Below are 23,973 nucleotides of genomic sequence, written 5' to 3' on the forward strand. Positions count from 1 at the left end.
AACATCTGGAAGTTCTTGGTTCATGTACTGTTGAAGCCTAGCTTGAAGGATTCTGAGCATTACTTTGCTAGAATGTGAAATGAGTGCAATTGTGTGGTAGTTTGAACATTCTTGGGTATTGCCCTTCTTTGGGATTGAAATGAAAACTGACCTTTTCCAGTCCTGTGGCCACTGCTGAGTTTTCCAAACTTGCTGACATATTGAGTGCAGCACTTTCACAGCATCATCTTTCAAGATTTGAAATAGTTCAACTGAAATTCCATCACCTCCACTGGCTTTGTTCTAGTGATGCTTCCTAAGGCCCACTTGACTTCACATTCCAGGATGTCTGGCTCTAGGTGAGAGATCACACCATTGTGGTTATCTGAGTCAAACATCTTTTTTGTACAGTTCTTCTGTGTATTCTTGCAATCGCTTCTTAATATCTTCTGCTTCTCTTAGGTCCATACTATTTCTGTCCTTTATTGCGCCCATCTTTGCATGAAATGTTCCCTTGGTATCTCAAATTTTCTTGAAGAGCTCTCTAGTCTTTCTTTTTCTATTGTTTTCTTCTATTTCTTTGCACTGATCACTGAGGAAGGCTTTCTTATCCCTCCTTGCTTTTCTTTGGAATTCTACATTCAGTTGGATATACCTTTCCTTTTCTCCTTTGCCTTTCAGCTATTTGTAAGTCCTCCTCATATAACCATTTTGCCTTTTTGCATTTCTTTTTCTTGGGGATGCTTTTGATCACCGTCTCCTATACAATGTCATGAACCTCCATCTATAGTTCTTCAGGCATTCTATTAGACCTAGTCCCTTTAATCTATTTGTCACTTCCACAGTATAATCATAAGGGATTTGATTGATGCTGGGAGGGATTGGGGGCAGGAGGTGAAGGGGATGACAGAGGATGAGATGGCTGGATGGCATCACTGACTCAATGGGCATGTGTTTGAGTAAACTCCGGGAGTTGGTGATGGACAGGGAGGCCTGGCGTGCTGCGATTCATGGAGTCGCAAAGAGTCAGACATGACTGAGCGACTGAACTGAACTGAACTGAACTGATACCTGAATGGCCTAGTTGTTTTCCCTACTTTCTTCAATTTAAGACTGAATTTGGCAATAAGGAGTTTGTGATCTGAGCCACAGTCGGGTCCCAGTCTTGTTTTTGCTGACTGTACAGATCTTCTCCATCTTCAGCTGCTGCAAAGAATATAATCAATCTGATTTTGGTATTGACCATCTGCTGATGTCCATGTGCAGAGTTGTCTTTTGTGTTGCTGGAAGAGGGTGTTTACTATGACCAGTGCGTTCTCTTAACAAAATTGTGTTATCCTTTGCCCTGCTTCATTTTGTACTTCAAGATCAAACTTGCCTGTTACTCCAGGTATCTCTTGACTTCCTACTTTTGCATTTCAATCACCTAAGATGAAAAGGACATCTTCGTTTGGTGTTAGTTTTAGAAATTCTTGCAGGTTATCATAGAATTGTTCAACTTTAGCTTCTTTGGCATTAGTAGTTGGGGCATAAACTTGGATTACTGTGATATTGAATGGTTTGTACTGGAAACAAACTGAGATCATTCTGTCATTTTTGAGCCTGCACCCTTATTGAGAGAAAACTAAAACAAGTGTTAATGAAGAGTTCATTTCAAACTCTGCCTCTCAATAGGGATGTGAATCAGAATCCACTTGGTTTCTTTGGAAGGGGGACTTCTTTTCCCTACTCCACGCCTTCTTAATTCAATGTTCAGAACTCTCTATCTTGTAAATTCCCCAATATGTTTTTGAACCACAATTTTGGCTATGACCCTCTGATTCAGTCAGTCTAACAGTGAGGAGTATCCAAAAAAAACAGTATAGAGACAAAGAAAACCTTTTTGAATGTAATGAGCTCTCTACTACCAAAGGATTTGATGAACCAAATAACCAGCTATGAGATTACTCAGTTTGGCATGTAGATATTATGGTACACCCTTCAGACACCACCAGCATCAACTTTGTAAAGGTATGAGTTGCTCACACCTGTGGTACTAAGGAGAATGTATCAATATGTATTGGATACATGTTTGTATAATGGCACATGGCTGATAAGGAGAATGCAGAGGGTAGATCAATAGTATCACCAAGTCAATGGACATGAATTTGAGAAAACTCTGGGAGATAGTAGAGGGCAGAGGAACCTGGCATGCTGCAGTCTTTGGAATTGCAAACAGTTGGACATGACGTAGCAACTGAGCATTTGAACAAAAAACTCTGGCTGAACAAGGGCTCAAGAGACCATGGGAAACAGTGACAATGTGCCCCCTTATATGAGTTCTCAGACAAACTGTTGGAAAAATCATTTTGGATTGTGTTTGAGCACCCCTCTTTAGTGCCCGATAAGGTATGGTCAAAATAAACTGAAAGTGATATCACTTCTGACTGCAGGTATCAGAAATGGAAAAGAAGAGGAAATGCTGTTTGGGGCATTTTTGAGGTATAGCCTGATTTCTCAACAACTCCAGTTGGCTGTTCCACTCCTTGGAATACTTACTTCCTTTATCAGCCGCTTCTTCTCATGCTAATAGGATTGCCTAACTAGAGGTCAGAGCCCTAATGAACCCCAAAGATACATAAGGGCGAGAGAAGTAGACTTGGAAAGTCCTTACCCAAGAGGTCATTCTGAGGAAGCCAATCCATGATTTTTACATTTGCTGCCAAACTTTGGGCCAATGAGAAGGCTTACACTTTCATATCACCCCTTGAGGGAGATGAGCAAAGGCAGCATTCATCTCCTTGAGAATCTCCTGAGACTGATATCTGCTCACGATGGAGCCCAAGGCCACAAGGACAAAACCAGAGTCTCCAAATTTGGCAATGAAATTCTCAAGTTCCTGCAGAGAGGTACGAAAAGAAAGGAGGTGAATAATGTTGTCAATGAAAGCCTAGACAGCCAAAAAATGAAAATCATCTATTTACTGAACATACTCTCCTGTTAACAGAGTTTACTGTCTTGAAACTGTTCTCGTAGCCTCTAAGACAGCTCAGTGCCCTCTGCACCATGCTCAGATCCTCTGGATAGATGGCCTTGAAGAAATTTTTATGAAACCTTGGGACACATTTTCCCATATAAATACTTTAAATATTCACAAATGGATGTGAAGAGAGCTTTAGGTAACCAGCCACCATGATGGTGCACATTGCACATGAGGTACTTAAGACTGCAGCACCAATGTCTAGACCCAGAGCTTTCATGTATAACAATGTTTTATGGAAGAGGAAAGTTGAAGTGGTGGGAATCTCTTTCTTCAATGAAAACATGATCCCAGTACCAGAGGCATCCTCAACTCTCATTCTAGGTCCAGGCAGATATGGGCATTCAGGAGTATTCCAATGTCAGATCAGAGGAGCTAGAGCCTGGGGGACTGTAGCCGGCTGTCCGGGCCCATTTGGGCCCGGTGGGCCTTCTGGGGACTGAGGTAGACATGCTGGGAGAATATTCTGCTGTAAGTCTCCTTCTTAGTCTTTTTAGAAACCTGTATAGCTTCTTTGTTGAGGTATCTGTTAAGGTCTGTGGACATTTTTTAATTTATTTTTTGTGTGTTGCTGAGTTCTAAGTATTCTTTGTATATTCTTAACATCACTCTTTACCAGGTAGGTTTTCGGCAAATATTTATTTCTAATCTGCGGTTTCTCTCCTGATTCTCTTGACAAGATCTTTCTCAGGACAGATAAATTTCAGTTTAACATACTTATCAACTCTTTTAAAGTACTTATTAACTCTTTCTTTCATAGAATATATCCTAGGTTTTATGTCTAAACAGTAATCACCAGACTCTATTTCATTTAGATTTTTTCCTATATTATCTTCTAGGCATTTTATACTTTTCCATTTTATATTTAGGTATATTGATCCATTTTTTAGTTAATTTTTGTTAAGCAGAGAAGATCTGGGTCTAGATTCATTTTTTTTGCATGTGAATGTCCAGTTGCTCCAGCACTTTTTGTTGAAAGTATCTTTTCTCCATGGTATTGCCTTTAATCCACTGTCAAAGATCAGTTGACTAAATTCATGTGCATCTTATTTGTCTGTTCTTTTTCTAAGACCACACTGTCTTGATTACTGTCCTTCACAGTAAGTGGCAAAGTTGAGTAATGTCAGTTCGTCAACTTTGTTCTGTCTTCAATATTGCATTAGCTCTTCAAGCTTTTAGCCTCTCCATACAAATTTGAGGATCAGTTTGTCAATATTCACAAAATAACTTACTGAGGTTTTGATTGTGATTTACAATGAATCTTTAGATCAATCTGAAGAGAACTGACATCTTGACAACATTGAGTCTTCCTATCCATTAACATGGAGTATCTCTCCATTTATTTAGTTCTTTGATTTTTTTATCAGAGTTTTGCATGTCTTCTCATATAAATTTTGTATATATTTTATTAGATTTATTTTTAAGTATTTCATTCTGCAGAATGCTAATATAGGTGGTGCAGTGGTAAAGAATCTGCCTGATGATACAGAAGATGCAAGTTCAATCCTTGGGTCACGAAGATTCCCTAGAGAAGGAAAACGATTATTCTTGCCTGAATAATCCCATGGACAGAGCGGCCTGGTGGGCTACAGTTTATGGGGTTTCAAAGAGTCGGACATAACTGAGCAAGCACACAATATATAATATTATGTTTTAAATTTCACATTTCCTCTGTTCATTGCTAGTGTATAGGAAATGGCTTGGTTTTGTACATTAAACATATATTCTAAAAAAAAAAAAAAACCATATATTCTGTGACATTGCTATAATTACTAATTAGTTCCAGGAGTTTTTTCTTGACTTTTCTGGATTTTTACATGGACCATCCTGTTATCTGTGAATAAAAACAGTTTCATTTCTTCCTTCCTAATATATTTGATTTTTGTTCCTTTTTTTTTCTTTTTTGGTCTTACTGCTTTGACTGGGACTTTCACTGGAAGTTAAAAAGAGGTGGTTGTGGCCAGTCAGCCAGAATTAGCTCCAGGATATCCTGGGGTTCTGCAGTCAGTGGCATCATGACCCAACCTTGCCAACCAGCAGCTTGCCAACTGCCCCACAAAGCAAGGCCTGGCAACCAACTGGACCAGAGTCAACTCACACCTACCAGAGCATCCACAGTAGTCAACCTGCCACAACATGAGAATCCATACAGCCCAAACAAAGGGCAGTCCTAGAAAATATAGCTCTGGTAAGCAGGGTGAGGGGGTGTGCACCGCTGTGACATATAGGATGATTCCTATAAAAGATCCCTTCTCCAAGGTCAGGAAAAGTAACCAACCTAACAAGTACATAGAAATTAAAATAGCAAATTAGGCAAAATGAAGTTACAGAAGAATATGATCCAAGCAAGTATTAATAAATAAGATACTTAAGTGAAATATAGCAATCTACCAAAATAAAGAAAAGAATTCAAGATGATGATCATAGAGATGATCAAAGAATTCAGCAGAAGAATGGATAAACAAACTAAGAAGTTAGAAGTTTTTAACAAAAAGTTAGAAAATATGAAGAAGTACCAAATAGAGGTGAAAAATACACTAACTGAAGTGAAAAATGCACTAGAAGGGACTGACAGAGTAGATGATACAGAGGGATGGATCAGTGAACTGGAAGACAGAGTAATGGACATCACTGAAGCTGAACAGGAAAGAAAAAAGAATAAAAAGAAATGAAGACAGTTTGAGAGACCTTGGGGACAATATCAAACATACTAACCCTTTATAAGGGTCCAGAAGGAAAAGAGAGAGAGAAAGGGGCAGAGAATATTTATGAGGACATAATAGCTGAAAACTTCCTTAACCTGGGAAATGAAATAGACATCCAGGTACAGGAATCACAGAGAGTCCCAAACAGGATAAACCCAAAGAGGACCATACCAATGCACACTGTAATTAAAATGGCAAAAGTTAAAGAGAGAATAATAAATGCATCCAGGGAAAAGCAACAAGTTATGTACAAAGGAACTCCCATAACGGTATCAGCTGATTTTCAGCAGAAACTCTACAAGCCTGAAGGGAGTGGCACAGCATATTTAAAGTGATGAAAGGGAAAAACCTACAAACAAGAATACTTTCATTTAGATTTGATGGAGAAATCAAGTTTTACAGACAAGCAAAAAGCTAAGAGAGTTTAGCACCACCAACCTAGTGTTACAAGAAATGTTAAAGGGGCCTCTCTAAACAGAAAGGAATAGGCCACAAATAGAAACATGTAAATTACAAAAGGAAAAACACATTGGTGAAAGTAAATACACAGTAAAGGTAGTAAATCAACCACATGCAAAGCGAGTATGAATACTAAAGAACAAAAGTAGTAAAATTGTCTATTTCCACAACAAGCAGTTAAGATATACATAAAACCAAAAAAGAAGTAAAATATATTGCAAAAAAGCAGTTATGAGGGGAGAGGGAGTAAAAAGCAGACTTGATAAAATGCATTTGAAATTAAGACTAGCAGCTTAAAATAATCACATATATAAATGGATTGCTATATACAAACCTCATGGTAATCACAAATCAAAAATCTATAATAGATACACACATAAACAGTAAGAAATTTACACATAACACTAAAGATAGTCATCAAATCATATAAGAAGGGAACAAAAGAAGAAGAAAGGAACAAAAAACTACAAAAACAACCCTAAAACAATTACCAAAATATCAATAAGTACATACCTATCAATAATTACTTTAAATGTAAATGAATGAAATACTCCAAATAAAAGACACAGAGTGGCTGAATGGATACAAAAACAAGACCCATATATATTCTTCCTATAAGAGACTTACTTCAGATCTAAAAACACAGACAGACTGAAAGTGAGGGAATGGAAATAGGTATTCTATGCAAATGGAAATCAAAAGAAAACCAGGGTAGCAATACTTACATCAGACAAAATAGACTTTAAAACAAAGACTATAATAAGAGAAAAAGAAGGACATCACATAATGATCGAGGAATAAATCCAAAAAGAAGATACAACAATTATCCACCCAACATGAGGTTGTTGTTTGGTTGTTTAGTCACTAAGTCGTGTACGACTCTTTGCAACCCCATGGACTGTAGCCTGCCAGGATTCTCTGTCCATGGGATTTCCCAGACTAGAATACTGGAGTGGGTTGCCATTTCCTTCTCCATGGGGGATCTTCCACCTAAATACATAAAGCATATATTAACCAACATATGTTGAGGATGTGGGACAGTTGCAACACTTACATTGTCAGGAATGCAAAACTGTGCAGTCGCTATGTAAAATAATACAGAGAATCATCAAAAACTTAAAAGTAGAACTAATAAACTAATCCAGCAATCCTAGTTTTGTGTATATACATAAACAAATGGGAATTAAGATCTGAAAGAGATATCTATATTCCCATGTTCACTGAAGCACTATACACAATAGCCAAGATGTGGAAACAACCTAAAATGTCCATCAAAAGACGAATGGTTAAAGAATATGTAGTATAAACATCCTCTGTAGTGTAAGCACTCTTCTCCTTCTGCTTTCGATCTGCCTTCAGTCCATGGGGTCACAAAGAGTTGGGCATGACCTGGTGACTGAACAACAACAGTATAAACATACAATTAGCTTGTGAAAGCTTTGTAAACAAGGAAATTTTTTAATATGTGTAAACATGAATGAAACTTGAGGACATTATGCTAAATGAAATGTCAGTCACAAAAGGGCAAATACTGCAGGATTTCACTTATATAAAGTATCTAAAATAACCAAATTCATAGACTCAAAGAGTGGAAGCTGGTTTCCAGGGACTGGAGGAAGGGGAAATGGGTAGCTACTTTTCAATGGAGGCAGGGTTTCGGTGAAGCAGAAAGAATAGGGTCTAGAAATCTGCTATATAGCATGGCACCTATAGTCAATAATAATGCGTTGCACTGTTAAACACTTGTTAAGAGGGTAAATCTCATATTAAGTGTCTTACAACAGAAAAATAAAATACAAAATTAAACAATTAAAAGATTTATACTAGGGTGTTTTTCCTCTCTCACTCTACTTAAATCCCAAGATCCCAGTGGCAGGAGCAGATACCAATTCTGCACTGAAGATCTCTGCATGAAATTCACACTCTCGGGTTTTTATTTACCTGTGGTACTGGTCTAACAGTTTGACCATTAAGCCTCCAACATTCACAGTGTTGGGAACCAGAGGCCAAGCAAATTCAAAGGCAAAGTCAGAATTAACAAACCACAGCTCTGCTTTCTTTAGAAGATGAGATAAAACTGGCTTAGAACCTTCCCGGAAATGTTCCTTGATGGTGTTGTCAAAGGTAGAGTGTATTTGCCATTGCTCCACAGAGAAAACAAATGACATCAGAAAATTCTTCACTCTACCCCAGAAGTCCATATGGTCAGTTAGGAAAGACTGGAATACTGGAATATAAGACAAGGGGCTTGGCAGCCCAATGTCCAGTCTGCTAACTGATGTGGGAAGAATGGACACAAACAGCTTCTCAAGTTTCTCAGCAATTAGAAATGAACAGAAGTCAAAGGCATCAACAACTATCAGGTCGAAGTTCTCATTCTTTAAGGAATCAATGATCACGTCTCCTTAGCAAATGGCTGCATCAAGTCCCAAGTATTTCCATTAAATTTACAATGTTCAGATTCTTTTCTGTAAGAAAAAACATTAATAACAAATACTCACTGGAGGTCTTAATATCACAATATTTAGGATAATCTTCAACTCAAAGAAAACATCCCAGTTAAGAAAGACCATATCTGACAGCCTATTTTTACCCACCAATTTCACTGCTGTCCAAGAAATATCCTCTATTTTATCACTCTGGTCCAGGTGTTTCTACTTCCTAAAATATACTCACTTCTTCCCTTCTCCTTTCTTTGACCAAACCAAATTCACCCACCATCATGCCAATTCAAGGTCCTTCTGCTTCGGGAGCCATCACTGACTGTAGCAAATCTCATGGTTCCATGTCTATTTGATATATTCTGTGATGTTCTGTTTTATTTTCATCTGTATACTGACTTATGAGCAACTGTCTTGTTTTCCAGCCAAGCTGTGAAAGTAACCTCATGACAGAGTCCATCAATACTGATGATGATTTTGCTTTTTTTAAAACCATCTTATAAATCCTGCATCTGATAGCTTGTCTCACACAAGGAACTTCCTGATACTAATATTAGAATACAAATTCTAAACTGAATATGAGATTTATATCCTTCTAATGTAAAGTTAAATGATTTAGAACAAACAAAAATGAAACTTTGTTTGAAACTTGTTAACAGTCTTTCCACTTTATGCTTACCAGGGTATTTATAGAAGTTAATGCTCAATTTTTACTGACAGGAAATTAAGACTCATTTATTACCCTATTCCAGGAACTATTCTCCATCATGGTTTTTCCATCATTGCCTGCACAGAAAATGATCCTTTTTGTATAGCACAGGGAGAAATAGACAAGAAAGTCTGTGGCCAGGTGTTTTGAAGACCCATGGGCCTCCTAGTCTAGCAAAGGACTGAAAGAATCAATGGCTCAGCAAACCCATAACCTGTACAACACTACACCACGTCAGCCCACTTAAAGAAGGCCAACAAGGTTGATAATTCATTAGCAATATGCAGATCTCTACCTGCTCTTTAGAATCAACATTGAGTGACGGTGATTAGCTGAAATTATCCTCTATTATATTTTTTTTAAAGATTCTACATAAAGAATGATTGCCAAATATCAGGGAGAAATTCAAAATAGGAAGTACAAAGTCCTCAAAAGTAGAACATTAATCCTATCTGAAATTAAGTTGGATTCATTGAAAAAGATTACAAGATGACACGGTGTGGTGTCCCCAGGAACTATAGCCCACCAGGCTCCTCTTTCCATGGAATTCTCCAGGCAACAAAACTGGAGAGGGCAGACATTCTCTTCTCCAGAGGATCTTCCTGACTCAGGGATTGAACCCAAGTCTCCTGCATTGCAGGCGGATTCTTTACAGTCTGAGCCACCAGGGGAGCCTTATGCTTGGTATATTCCACCATATTTGACATGTGTGTGTGTGTAGAACCAGTCTTCAAAGAAATCAAGTTGCAAGAGAAGAAACAAGACATAGACTTTAAAAACACAGGCCTAACAACACAAGGCAAGGCCTAACAACACAAGGCAACACAAAGTTTCAAATGAGTACTTTAGACCAGATCTTTTAAAGTGGAGAGAATTTGATCTTCTAGTTTTAGAGAGTAAGAAACTTTTAAGAAAGTCAGATTTGAACACAACCTTGATAGCGAGTAGAATTTTTAAAGAAAGAAGGGGGGTGGGTTAAGCCACTGCAATTAGCCAACTGAGCCATGGATTTTATCTTTCTTCTTACATGTCAAAGATAAAGAACTTTCTATACATCCTAGGTGATGACAAAAACTCTCAGGCTCATCTCTCACTGTGCTTCATCAAGGTATTTGAGGTATTTTTAATGTATTTAAAAGAACAGCATTTAAAAGTATGAAAAAAAATCAACGTTCATGATGAGTGTTTTTCCATTCCTGAATTTATATAAAGAGAATGGAGAAAAAATAAGTATAAAATGGTGGGTAGGGTTTGTTTTATCAACAATGAGAAGTTAAGTTGTCTATCCCTCCTGTGTTGGGGAGAGTATACACAAAGTCTATAAGTGATGTATCACCAACAAGATCCAGGAGCAACAATCCCTCACGACTATCTGCCACAACTAAAAGCAGAAATTCATGCTTTTCACGGAAAAAGGACAGTATACAGTCTAGATAGTATTAAGACCATCTGCTCCATCCATCCACCCATCACCCCATATCATTCATCCTTCTCTCCATCCATTTATCCATCAACTCATCTATTGCTCTTAAACGTATTCCCAGTATCCATGTACCCATCCATTTATTTGAGTCACTAAAATTATAGGTTTTTCACTGAGAGAATAAATTACCTGCTGTGCAAAGCTTCTGTCACAAACAAATCCAGACGTTTCCTTATTTCATTTTCAAGATCTCCAGGTGAATGCCAACTGATAACTTGGAATGAGTGTTCCTCCTTTTCTAAATCTAAGAAAACACCAACAGGGAAATATTTAATATGTCACATAACTCAGATCAGTATTATCATGATATCATAGTCTACTTATTGCAATAATTTTATATATATTTAGATGTTTTCTTCTTGAATTTTTTCTTGACCTCTCATTCCTTTAATCCTATGACAATACTTATTAAGAACTTTACAAATATTCAATCACTATTATTCCATTTAAAGTGTTAGAGTTTCCATTTAAAGCCTTTGGTTAAAGGTATTCCTCGTTTTACTGGTGAGAAAACAAAGATGAATGGGGTGTCAAACAAACTGTCAAGAATGCACACGTGGTAAGTAATATACTTTGTATTAAAGTTATATATAAATGTGTATATAATATATATACATATACTTGTGCACACATATACTCTATGAAAAAAAAATAGGTCAACAGACAGTGGAGAGGATTCTGGGAAGATGATAGAGTAGGAAGCACCAGAAATCTGTCTCTCCACCTAAACAACAAATGCACTGGCATAATCTTCTAAAATAATTACTTTGGAACTTGTAGTCCATGGAGGGCTTGCAACTTCCAGGGTGAAAAGATCAATAACATTGACAAATAGTTAGCTAGAAATCCTAAGAAAAAAAAGAGAGAGAGAATACTCAAATTACTAAAATCCAAAATGAAAATGGTGTTATTGCTCCAATTATACAGAAATTAGTATTATAAGAAATACTGTGAACAACTGTACACCAACAAATTGGATAATCTAGATGAAATTTTAAAATTCCTAGAGACATAAAACCAATTAATAGTAAATCACAAATAGAAAATTTGAATAGATTTATAAGTCATAAGGAAATTAAATCAGCAGTCAAAATCTCTCAATAAAATCAAGTCTGGATTCAATGGTTTCACTAGTAAATCCTACCAAGCATTTAAAGAAGAAATAATACTACCCCTTCACAAATTGTTCCAAAGAGCTGAATAGATGGAAACACTTCTAAATTCATTTTATGAAGCCAGTATATCCCTGATACCAAAGCCAGAGAGTTCAGTACAGTTCAGTCACACACTCGTGTCCAACTATTTGCGACCCTATGGACTGCAGCACACCAGGCCTCCCTGTCCATCACCAACTCCTGGAGCTTGCTCAAACTCATGTCCATCAAGTCGGAGATGCCATCCAACCATCTCATCCTCTGTCATCCCTTTCTCCTCCTGCCTTCAATCTTTCCCAGCATCAGGGTCTTTTCTAAGGAGTCAGTTCTTTCCCTCAGGTGGCCAAAGTATTTGAGTTTCGGCTTCACCATCAGTCCTTACAATGAATATTCAGGACTGATTTCCTTTACGATTGACTGGTTTGATCTCCTTACAGTCCAAGGAGCTCTCAAGAGTCTTCTCCAACACCACAGTTCAAAAGCATCAATTCTTTGGCCCTCATCTTTCTTTATAGTCCAATTCTCACACCCATACACGACCACTGAAAAAACCATAGCCTTGACTAGACAGACCTATGTTGGCAAAGTAATGTCTCTGCTTTTTAATATGCTGTCTAGGCTGGTCACAGCTTTTCTTCCAAGGAGCAAGTATCTTTTAATTTCATGGCTGCAGTCACCATCTGCAATGATTTTGGAGCTCAAGGAAATAAAATCTATCTCTGTTTCCATTGTTTCCCCATCTGTTTGCCATGAAGTAATGGGACCAGATACCATGATCTTTGTTTTTTGAATACTGAGTTTTAAGCCAGCTTTTTCATTCTCCTCTTTCACCTTTATCAAGAGGCTCTTTAGTTCCTCTTTGCTTTCTGCCATAAGGGTGGTAACATCTGCATATCTGAGGTTATTGATGTTTCTCCCAGCAATCTTGATTCCAGCTTGTGCTTCATCCAGCCTGGCATTTCACATGATGTACTCTGTATTAAAGTTAAACAGGCAGGGTGACAATATATAGCCTTGATGTACTCCTTTCCCAATTTGGGAAAGCCAGACAAGGACACTACAAAAAAAGGAAACCTATAGACTAATGTCCTTTATGAACATTGATACAAAAGCCCTAAACAAAAAAGCAGCAAATCAAATTCAACAGAATATGAAGAGGATTATACACAATGATTTATTCCTCGAAGACAAAGATAGCTCAGTAAACAACAACCAGTTGATAAAGATACTATATTAACAGAATGAAGGACAAAAATCCCATGACCAATTCAACTGTTGCAGAAAAAGCATTTGATAAAATTCAACATCCATTTGTAATTTAAAGAAAAACACTCAACAAACTAGAAATAGAAGGAAACTACCTCAACTCTTGAGTCCCTTGGAGTGCAAGGAGATCCAACCAGTCCATCCTAAAGGAAATCAGTCCTGGGTGTTCATTGGAAGGACTGATGCTGATGCTGAAACTCCAATACTTTGGCCACCTGATGTGAAAGCCTGACTCATTTGAAAAGACCCTGATGCTGGGAAAGATTAAGGGCAGGAGGAAGAGATGGTTGGATGGCATCACCGACTCGATGGACATGGGTTTGGGTAGACTCCAAGAGTTGATGATGGACAGAGAGGCCTGGCGTGCTACGGTCCATGGGGTCGCAAAGAGTCGGACACAACTGAGCAACTGAACTGAACTGAACCTCAACATAATAAAAACCATATATGAAAAACCAATAGCAAACATCATACTCAGTGAAGTAGGACTGAAAATTTTCCACTAAGGTCAGTAACAAGGCAAGGAGACTTCTTAACTATTTCTACTCAATATAGTATTGGAAGATGTAGCCAGAGTATTCAGGCAAAGGAAGCAAGGAAGAAAAAAAGGGCATCCAAATCACAAAGGAAAAAGTAAAAGAATCTCTGTTCTCTGATGTAATCTTACATGTTAAAAACCCTAAAGATTCCACACAAAAAAATGTTAGAACTAAAAAATGAATTCATCAAAGTAACAAGATAAAAAGTTCATACATAAAAATCAGTTGCATTTCTATACTGTAAATGAATACTCTAAAATATTTTCAAAAAGAATTCCACATACAATAGCATCAAAAAGAATAAAGTACTTAGGATTTAGCTTAGCCAAAGAGTTGAAAGATTCGTGAAGTGAAAACTGCAAAGCAATGTTGAAGGAAATTAGAGAAGACAAATAAATGTAAATACATTCTATGTTCATGAATTGGAAGACTCATATTGTTAAGATGTCAATACCACCCAAAATGATCTACAGATTCAATGCAACTCCTATCAAAATCTCAATAATGTCTTTTGCAGTAATGGAAAAAAACCCCATCTTAAAACTCCTTTGAAATCTCTAATATCTCAAATAGCCAATGCCACAAGCACCCATGCTCAGGAGTGTCCCACTCTTTGCGACCCTATAGACTGTAGCCCACCAGGCTCCTCTGTGTGGAATTTTCCAGGCAAGAATACTGGAGTGGGTTGCCATTTAATACTCCAGGGGATCTTCCCGACCCAGTGATTGAACCTGAGTCTCTTGCATCTCCTGCATTGGTAGGCAGGTTCTTTACCACTGTACCACCCACAGCCAAAGCAATCATGAAAAAGAACAAAGCTGGAGGAATCACACTTCCTGATTTCAAAATTCAATGGAAAGCTACAGTAATTAATACAGTACGGAACTGGAATAAAACAGACATGCAGACCAATAGAAAAAGAGCTCCCAAAAACATTTTTGACAAGGGACCATGACCATTCGATGAGAAAGCAAAGTCTTTTCAACAAGTGATACTGGGAAAACTTGATCTCCACACACAAAAGAATGAAGCTGTCAGTTCCAATTCAAGATGGTGACATACATATTGAATGAAGTAAATCAGACACAGGAGGAGAAATACCATACGGCATCCCTTATATGTGGAATCAAAAAAGAAATGATGCAAATGAACTTACTTACAAAACAGAAAGAGACTCACAGACTTAAAGAATGAACTTACGGTTGCCCCAGGAGTGGGGGAGAAGAATGGAAGGAAGGGATAAGTTGGAACGTTTGGGATGGACATGTACATAATGCTATATTCAAAATGAATAACCAACAAGGACCTACTGTATAGCACATGGAATTCTGCTCAATGTTATGCAGCAGCAGCCTGGATGAGAGGGGAGTTTGGGGGAGAATGAACACATGTATATGTATGGCTGAGTCCTTTCACTGCTCACCTGAAGCTATCACAACATTGTTAATTGGCTCTACTCCAATACAAAATAAAAAGGTTTTTTAAAAAAAGATGGTGACGTACGAGGGTCTTGAACTTCTATTTGATGGCTCCATGAACCCATCATATCTGTAGCATACAGATCAATTCCCTCTGAAAGAGATCCAGGAACTAGCTGAGTAACTATGCATCTGTTGAGCAAACAAAGAAAACAGCACATCAAAACGGGAAGGAGAGGCTGAGACACAGTCTTACCATACACCCCAGCCCTGACACAACAACCCACAGTTGAGAAGGAACTCATAACTCCCAGCTTCTTCCTGAGAAGCAAAGGGTTTGAACCTCCACATCTGGAGCTCCAACATTTAAAGCCTCTACTTGATGGACAAGCCCCCCAGTCCTCTAGATTTCAGAGCAGATGGCATTCACATCCACAAGAAACACAAGGATATAGCAACAGATTTCCATCTGCTCATGAGGATCCGCTATGGCTAACCCTCCTGGACCCAGCAGAGAGCAGCAGACTAACACATCCTCAGTCTTTCCATGAAAGAGATCTATTTGCTTATCTTCAAAGTTCTCATAACTGATTTTAAAAGAAATCCTACAAATAATATGCATATATTATATAGTATGTTATATAATATATTATTGGGTCTATAACACATGGAAATGTAATATATTGTCAACAACAAAAAGAGCAGTGGGGCTGAGGAAAGCCAAACTGGGCCAAGAAAAAGAATCCAGATGGTACTAACACATAAAATTATAAGAAACACAAATTAAAAATACTAAGTTTGATAGAACAAAAGTTTTACATATATACTTGCCCTCCTTCATAAAAGATATAAAAATAATTTAAGTAATAACTATAACAAAGCATTGTTCAGTTTGTAACATTTATAGATGTAATATGTATAACAAAAATGCCATTGAAAAGAGGACAATGGAGAACTCTAAATGAGTAACAGCTCTATATCTCACTGGAATTAAGTTAGTAGAAATTTAATTAAGCAAGTGACATATAGTCACACACACACACACACACACACACATATACATACATGTGTCCAGTGGCTTAGTGGTGTCTGACTCTTTCCGAACCCATGGCCTTTAGCCCACCAGGCTCTGTCCATGGAATTTTCCAGGCAAGAATACTGGAATGGGTTTTGCCATTTCCTACTCCAGGGGATCGTCCCAACCGAGGGATGGAACCTGTGTCTCCTGCATCGGCAGGCAGATTCTTTACCACTTTAGCCACTTGGGAAGCTCACTTGGTATATATGTATGCATATATACATATCTCTTGGCTGCACAGGGCAGCATGTGGGATCTTAGTTCCTTGACCAGGGATCAGACCCTCACCCCCTCTAGTGGAAGCACAGAGTCCTAACCACTGGACCTCCAGGGCAGTTCCAAGCAGGTGATTCTAATGAGAAATGAGAGAAGATGTATACAGTAAGTCCTAAAACAACTGCTATGAAGACCTACAAGACCTTCTAGAACTTACACCCTAAAAAGATGTCCTTTTCATTATAAGGGACTGGAATGCAGAAGTAGAAAGTCAAGAAACACCTGGAGTAACAGGCAAATTTGGCCTTGGAGTACAGAATGAAGCAGGGCAAAGGTTAATAGAATTTTGCCAAGAGAATGCACTGGATATAGCAAACACTCTCTTCCAACAACACAAGAGAAGACTCTACACATGGACATAACCATCAACACCGAAATCAGATTGATTATATCCTTTGCAGCCAAAGATTGAGAAGCTCTATACAGTCAGCAAAACAAGACCAGGAGCTGACTATGGCTCAGATCATGAACTCCTTATTGCCAAATTCAGACTTAGATTGAAGAAAGTAGGGAAAACCACTAGGCCATTCAGATATGACCTAATTCAAATCCCTTATGATTATACAGTGGAAGTGAGAAATAAATTTAAGAGACTAGATCTGATAGACAGAGTGCCTGATGAACTATGGACAGAGGTTCATGACATTGTACTGGAGACAGGGATAAAGACCATCTCCAAGAAAAAGAAATGCAAAAAAGCAAAATGGCTATCTGAGGAAGGCTTACAAATAGCTGTGAAAAGAAGAGAAGCAAAAAGCAAAGGAGAAAAGGAAATATATACCCATTTGAAGGCAGAGTTCCAAAGAATAGCAACAAGAGATAAGAAAGCCTTCCTCAGTGATCAGTGCAAAGAAATAGTGGAAAACAATAGAACGGGAAAGACTAGAGATCTCTCAAAGAAAATTTGAGACACCAAGGTAATACTTCATGCAAAGGTGGGCTAAATAAAGGACAGAAACGGTATGGACCTAACAGAAGCAGAAGATATTAAGAACAGGTGGCAAGAATACACATAAAAACTGTACAAAAAAAGATCTTCATGACCCAGTGTAATCACTCACCTAGAGCCAGACATCTTGGAATGTGAAGTCAAGTGGGCCTTAGGAAACATCATTATGATCAAAGCTAGTGGAGGTGATGGAATTCCAGCTGAGCTATTGGGTGCAGGAGACAAGTGCTCGGGCCTGGTGCACTGGGAAGACCCAGAGGGATCGGATGGAGAGGGAGGTGGGAGGGGGGACCGGGATGGGGAATACATGTAAATCCATGGCTAATTCATTTCAATGTATGACAAAAACTACTGTAATGATGTAAAGTAATTAGCCTCCAACTAATAAAAATAAATGAAAAAAAAATCCTAAAAGATAATGCTGTGAAAGTGCTGCACTCAATATGTTAGCAAATTTGGAAAACTCAGCAGTGGCCATAGGACTGAAAAAGGTCAGTTTTCATTCCAATCCCAAAGAAAGGCAATGCCAAAGAATGCTCAAACTACCGCACAATTGCACTCATCTCACATGCTAGTAATAGTGAAAATTCTCCAAGCCAGGCTTAAACAATACGTGAACCATGAACTTACAGATGTTCAAGCTGGTTTTAGAAAAGGCAGATGAACGAGAGATCAAATTGCCAACATCCACTGGATCATCAAAAAAGCAAGAAAGTTCCAGAAAAACATCTATTTCTGCTTTATTGACTATGCCAAAGCCTTTGACTGTGTGGATCACAACAAGCTGTGGAAAATTCTTCAAGAGATGGGAATACCAGACCACCTGACCTGCCTCTTGAGAAATCTGTAGGCAAGTCAGGAAGCAACAGTTAGAACTGGACATGGAACAACAGACTGGCTCCAAATAGTACATCAAGGCTATATATTGTCACCTTGCTTGTTTAACTTATATGCAGAGTACATCATGAGAAACGCTGGGCTGGAAGAAGCACAAGCTGGAATCAAGATTGCCAGGAGAAATATCAGTAACCTCGAATATGCAGATGACACCACCCTTATGGCAGAAAGCAAAGAAGAACTGAAGAGCCTCTTGATGAAAGTGAAAGATGAGAGTAAAAATGTTGGCTTAAAGTTCAACATTCAGAAAACTAAGACCATGGCATCTGGTCCCATCACTTCATGGCAAATAGATGGGGAAACAGTGGAAATAGTGGCAGACTTTATTTGGGGGGGGGGCTCCAAAATCACTGTAGATGGTGACTGCAGCCATGAAATTAAAAGAGGCTTACTCCTTGGAAGGAAAGTTATGACCAACTTAGCATATTAAAAAGCAGAGACATTATTTGGCCAACAAAGGTCCATCTAGTCAAGGCTATGGTTTTTCTAGTAGTCAGCTATGGATGTGAGAGTTGGACTAAAAAGAAAGCTGAGCCCTGAAGAATTGATGCTTTTAAAATGTGGTGTTGGAAAAGATTCTTGAGAGTTGCTTGGACTACAAGGAGATCCTACCAGTCCATCCTAAAGGAGATCAGTCCTGGGTGTTCATTGGAAGGACTGATGATGAAGCTGAAACTCGAATACTTTGGCCGCCTGATGCGAAGAAATGACTCATTGGAAAAGACCCTGATGCTGGGAAAGATTGAAGGCAGGAGGAGAAGGGGACAACAGAGGATGAGATGGTTGGATGACATCACCAACTCAGTGGACATAAATTTGGGTAAACTCTGGGAGTTGGTGATAGACAGGGAGGCCTGGTGATCTGCAGTCCATGGGGTCACAAAGAGTCAGACATGACTGAGTGACTGAACTGAAATGAAAAACAACTGCTAAGGAAAAAAACAACTTTTAAAATAGTGAATAAATTATTAAAGAATTTAAAATACAAAATAGAAAATATCCACTTAATGTACAGAAGATAAAAAAGGGAGCATACAGGAACTAAAATGGATGCAGAATTAGGATATCAACAAGGAAGCCAAATGTTTGAACACAACTATAAACCAATTATGGATAACAGGGATCTATAAAGTACTCCACCCAACAACAGCAAAATGTATTTTTTTCAAGTGCACATAGAACATTCTCCAGAACACACCATGTTTAAGCCATTACTAAAACACAATAAATAAAAAAAAAAGTACATGGTTATTTTCTCCAACACAGTGGAATGAAATTAGAAATCAGAAACAGAAAGAATTTGAGAAACTCACAAACACTTGAGTATGGAAACAGCAAACTCCTTAAGTAACACGAGTAAAATGATGGTATAAGGATTTCTAGCCCCATCCCCTCCCAGAAACACCAATCTGAACAACTATTCATGCATGAAAATAACTTCACAGGAGCTAAGGATTCCAGGCAAGGGATCACAGCATCTGGGCAAAGCACAGAAATGAGAAAAGATGTATTGAAGAGAGTAGGAATGATAGATTCACATTACCCACCTTACCTCTCCAGCAAGCCCAGGCAGCCCAGCATAGGGACAGTTACCTTTCCCATGGGAGAAAGAAAGTGAAGTAAGATCCAGCTTTACCATGTACCCTGACACTGGCCCACGCCAGCAGAGAACTGACTTCCACAGTCAGAGATGCCTTCCATGGCACCGGGCTTCCCAGGCATTCCCACAAACCCAGGTCCCTGGCCCACCCTGTTGCCTGCCAGCTCCCATGGTCCCAGACTCCTAAAGACTCTCACAACTCAGGTTTACCCCAATTATCAGGCCATGCATGTGCCTGTGAAGTCACTTCATTCATGTCTGACTCTTCAAACCCAAGGACTGCAGCTCACCAGGCTTCTCTGTCCATGAAATTCTCCAGGCAAGAATACTGGAGTGGGTTGCCATTTCCAGGTAGATTCTTTACCACTAGTGCCACCTGGGACAAATAGGTGTGGTAGACAGCCTCTGAGGCTGCCCCTCCTCCTTCACATTCCTTCCTCCTGGTATTCAAGCTCCCATTAACTCATCTCCCCTTGAGTGTGGGCTGGACCTCAGGACTCACTTCCAACAAGAAAAACATAGCAAGATTGTGTGCTCAGTACCTCAGTTGCTCACTCATGTCTGACTCTTTTGTGACCCGAAGGAGTGTAGCCCACCAGGCTACATGGGATTTTTCCAGACAAGAATACTGAAGCGGGTTGCCATTTCCTTCTCCAGGGGTCTTCCTGACAACAGGTACCAACCCGCATCTCCTGTGTCTCCTGCACAGCAGGGGGATCCTTTACCCCTGAGTCACTGGGGAAGCCCATAGTATCAGGCCAGCCCCTGCAAATCTGGACTGCCAACAAGCTTCCAGAAACCCAGGCTTTCAGCCTACCACAGCACCAGACTAGCCCCCATAGATGCAAACTCTTCTGGAAAACTAAGGAAAGAGCACTCCCAAATTCATCCTATAAGGCAAGCATTGTACTGATATCAATGCCAGAAAAACACATCTCAAAGAAATCACAGGACAATATCCCACATGAATACAGATATAAAATTTTAAACCAAAATTTAAGGCAACTGAATCTAAAAATATATAAAATGGAATATATATCTTGACCAAGTCCATCAACGTTCCCATGAAATGAGGTTAGTTTAATATTTGAATATCAATCAGTGAAATTCATTTTAGTAGAATAAACAAAAAATTATATATTCATACCAATACATATAGCAAAAGCATGAAATTCAATCTCATCAAAATTAGAAATTGTGCTCTTCAAAAGACACTGCTATGAAAAAGATAAGCCATAAACTGGGAGAGAATATTTGCAAAGCTTATATGTGATGAAACATTCATAATCAAAATATATATTTAAAGGATTCTGAAAATTCAATAACAGGAAAACAAGCTACTCAACTTTAAAAAAAGGGGAAAATTTGGGAATTCCCTGGTGGTCCATGGATTAGGATTCAGTGCTTTCATTGCCAGAGTATGAGTTCAATCCCTGGCTGGGGAACTATGATCCTGCAAGATGGGTGGGGTGGCCAAAAAAAGAAAATGGGAAAAATGTAACAAACCATGAAAAGTGAAAGTGAAGTCGCTCAGTAGTATCTGACTCTTTGTGACCTCATGGACTGTAGCCTACCAGGCTCCTCTGTCCATGGAATTTTCCTAGCAAGAATACTGGAGTGGGTTGCCATTCCCTTCACCAGGGGATCTCCCCAACCCACGGATCAAACCCAGGTCTCCCGCATTACAGGTAGATGCTTTACCATTTATCAGGGGAGCCCTGATAAATCGTGTGTCACCCATGTATCACCAGTGAAGATATATGGGTGACAGACACATAAAAAATGCCTAGCGTCAACAGTCATGAAGGAAATGCAAGCAAAAACCAGAACTAAATAAAAGTAAACACCTACACAAGAATGGCTAAAGTTGAAAAGACTAACTACACCAAGTATTGACAAGGATTTGGTATACATGGAACTTGCATTCTCACTTTTTGTGAGAAAGTAGAATGTTAGAACCATTTTAGAAAATAGTTTGACCATTTCTTTAAAACTTAAACATACACCTAATGCTGCATATACCTAATTGTCACTGCATTGTTAGCAATTACTTCAGAGAAAAGACAGCAGATGTTCATACAAAGCCTTGGTCACAAGTGTCAATAGCAGGTTTATTTTTAATAGCACAAAACTGGAAACAACTCTAATGTCCAAATTCAATAAACATGTTGTAATGATCTATGCAATAGCACATTACTCAGCATAAAAGGGAATGAACTATTCAGACACATGATGTAAATGAATCTCAAAATAATTATGCTGAGTAAAATAAAAGAGTAATTATGATCAAATTTATGTAAAATCTAGAAGATGCAAACTAACATATGGTGACATATTAGCAATTGACTGGCAATGAGAATTGGAAAGTGAGAAGAAAGGTCCAGAAGGGGAACCTGCAAAAGGACATGAGAAATCTTTGGGGGTAAGGAATATATTTTGATATCTTAATTATGTTGGTTTCACAGTTATATATATACTTGTGTATATATATATATATATATATATATGTATATACACATATATACTTTAAATATGTGCAGTTTATGCAATATTACTTCAAAAATGTTTTATAACAATGAAGATAAGGAATTTCTGTGGCCCAGAGAAAGTAACAAGATTATATTTACTTCTTACTTTAAACAACTAAAAAAAAAAGAACAATATACAATAAAATGGCTTTTAGACACTGGACACCCAGCAGTTCAGGGCATTGATGGCTGGCTGAAGAAAATTTCCAGGTACAGCTCATGCAAGAGGTTCCCAGATCTGGCCTGGCTGTCTCCCACAGCAGCTAGAATTCACAACGCAGAATGCCAGAAAACCAAAAGAGCACCACATAGAGGAAGAGCTCGAGTTAGAGTCTTCCTGAGTACGTTGCAATGCATACACATGATGAAACCGCCCGAAGCCAGCCTCACACCACCCTTATGGCAGAAAGCAAAGAAGAACTAAAGAGCCTCTTGATGAAAGTGAAAGAGGAGAGTGAAAAAGTTGGCTTAAAACTCAACAGTCAAAAAACAAAGATCATGGCATCCACTCCCAACATTTCATGGTAAATAGATGGGGAAATAATGGAAACAATGAGAGACTTTATTTTGGGGGGGGGAGCTCCAAAATCACTGCAGATGGTGACTGCAGCCATGAAATTAAAAGATACTTGCTCCTTGGAAGAAAAGCTATGACCAAACTAGACAGCATATTAAAAAGCAGAGATATTACTTGGCCAACAAAGATCCATCTAGTCAAGGCTATGGTTTTTCCAGTAGTCATGTGTGGATGTGAGGGTTGGACTATAAAGAAAGCTGAGCGCTGAAGAATTGATGCTTTTGAACTGAGGTGTTCGAGAAGACTCTTGATAATCCCTTGGACCACAAGGAGATCAAACCAGTCAATCATAAAGGAAATCAGTCCTGAATATTCATTGGAAGGACTGATGCTGAAGCTGAAGCTCCAGTACTTTGGCCACCTGAGGCAAAGAACTGACTGACTCCTTGGAAAAGACCCTGATGCTGGGAAAGATTGAAGGCAGGAGGAGAAAGGGATGACAGAGGATGAGATGGTTGGATGGCATCGCCGATTCAATGGTCATGAGTTTGGGTAAGCTCTGGGAGTTGGTGAGGGACAGGAAAGCCTGGTGTGTTGCAGTCCATAGGGTCACAAAGGGTCGGACATGACTGAGCTACTGAACTGAACTAAACTGACCCAAAGCCAGGAATGGCTACCATCAATGATGAGGCAGAATAACACCTAGAGATTATACAGGGTCTCTTTCCACGCTGTTACCTAACTTTGATATTTAATGAATATCTATGGACAAGTCCCTGAACCAACTTGACAAAGGTAACATTTTGATATTCATCTGTCTAACTCCGGTAACTTTCTCTCAGTTGGTTCTAAAATTCAGAGGGAAATACAGTTGTATTTTATTAAGCTATATAAGCGCCTCAAATTGCTTTCTCTTGATAACAGTAGACTAAGATATTGTATATTTTGTTCTCAGG

General features: G+C 38.7%; 1 pseudogene; it reads right to left on the reverse strand.

Moving 5' to 3' along the window:
- The window catches only part of LOC110145884 (UDP-glucuronosyltransferase 3A1-like), a 35,326-nt pseudogene that overhangs the window by 6,155 nt on the left and 5,198 nt on the right, over positions 1–23,973 (reverse strand).

Source organism: Odocoileus virginianus, chromosome 14 (genome assembly GCF_023699985.2).
Source record: "Odocoileus virginianus isolate 20LAN1187 ecotype Illinois chromosome 14, Ovbor_1.2, whole genome shotgun sequence".
In the NCBI taxonomy this organism is placed as follows: domain Eukaryota; kingdom Metazoa; phylum Chordata; class Mammalia; order Artiodactyla; family Cervidae; genus Odocoileus; species Odocoileus virginianus.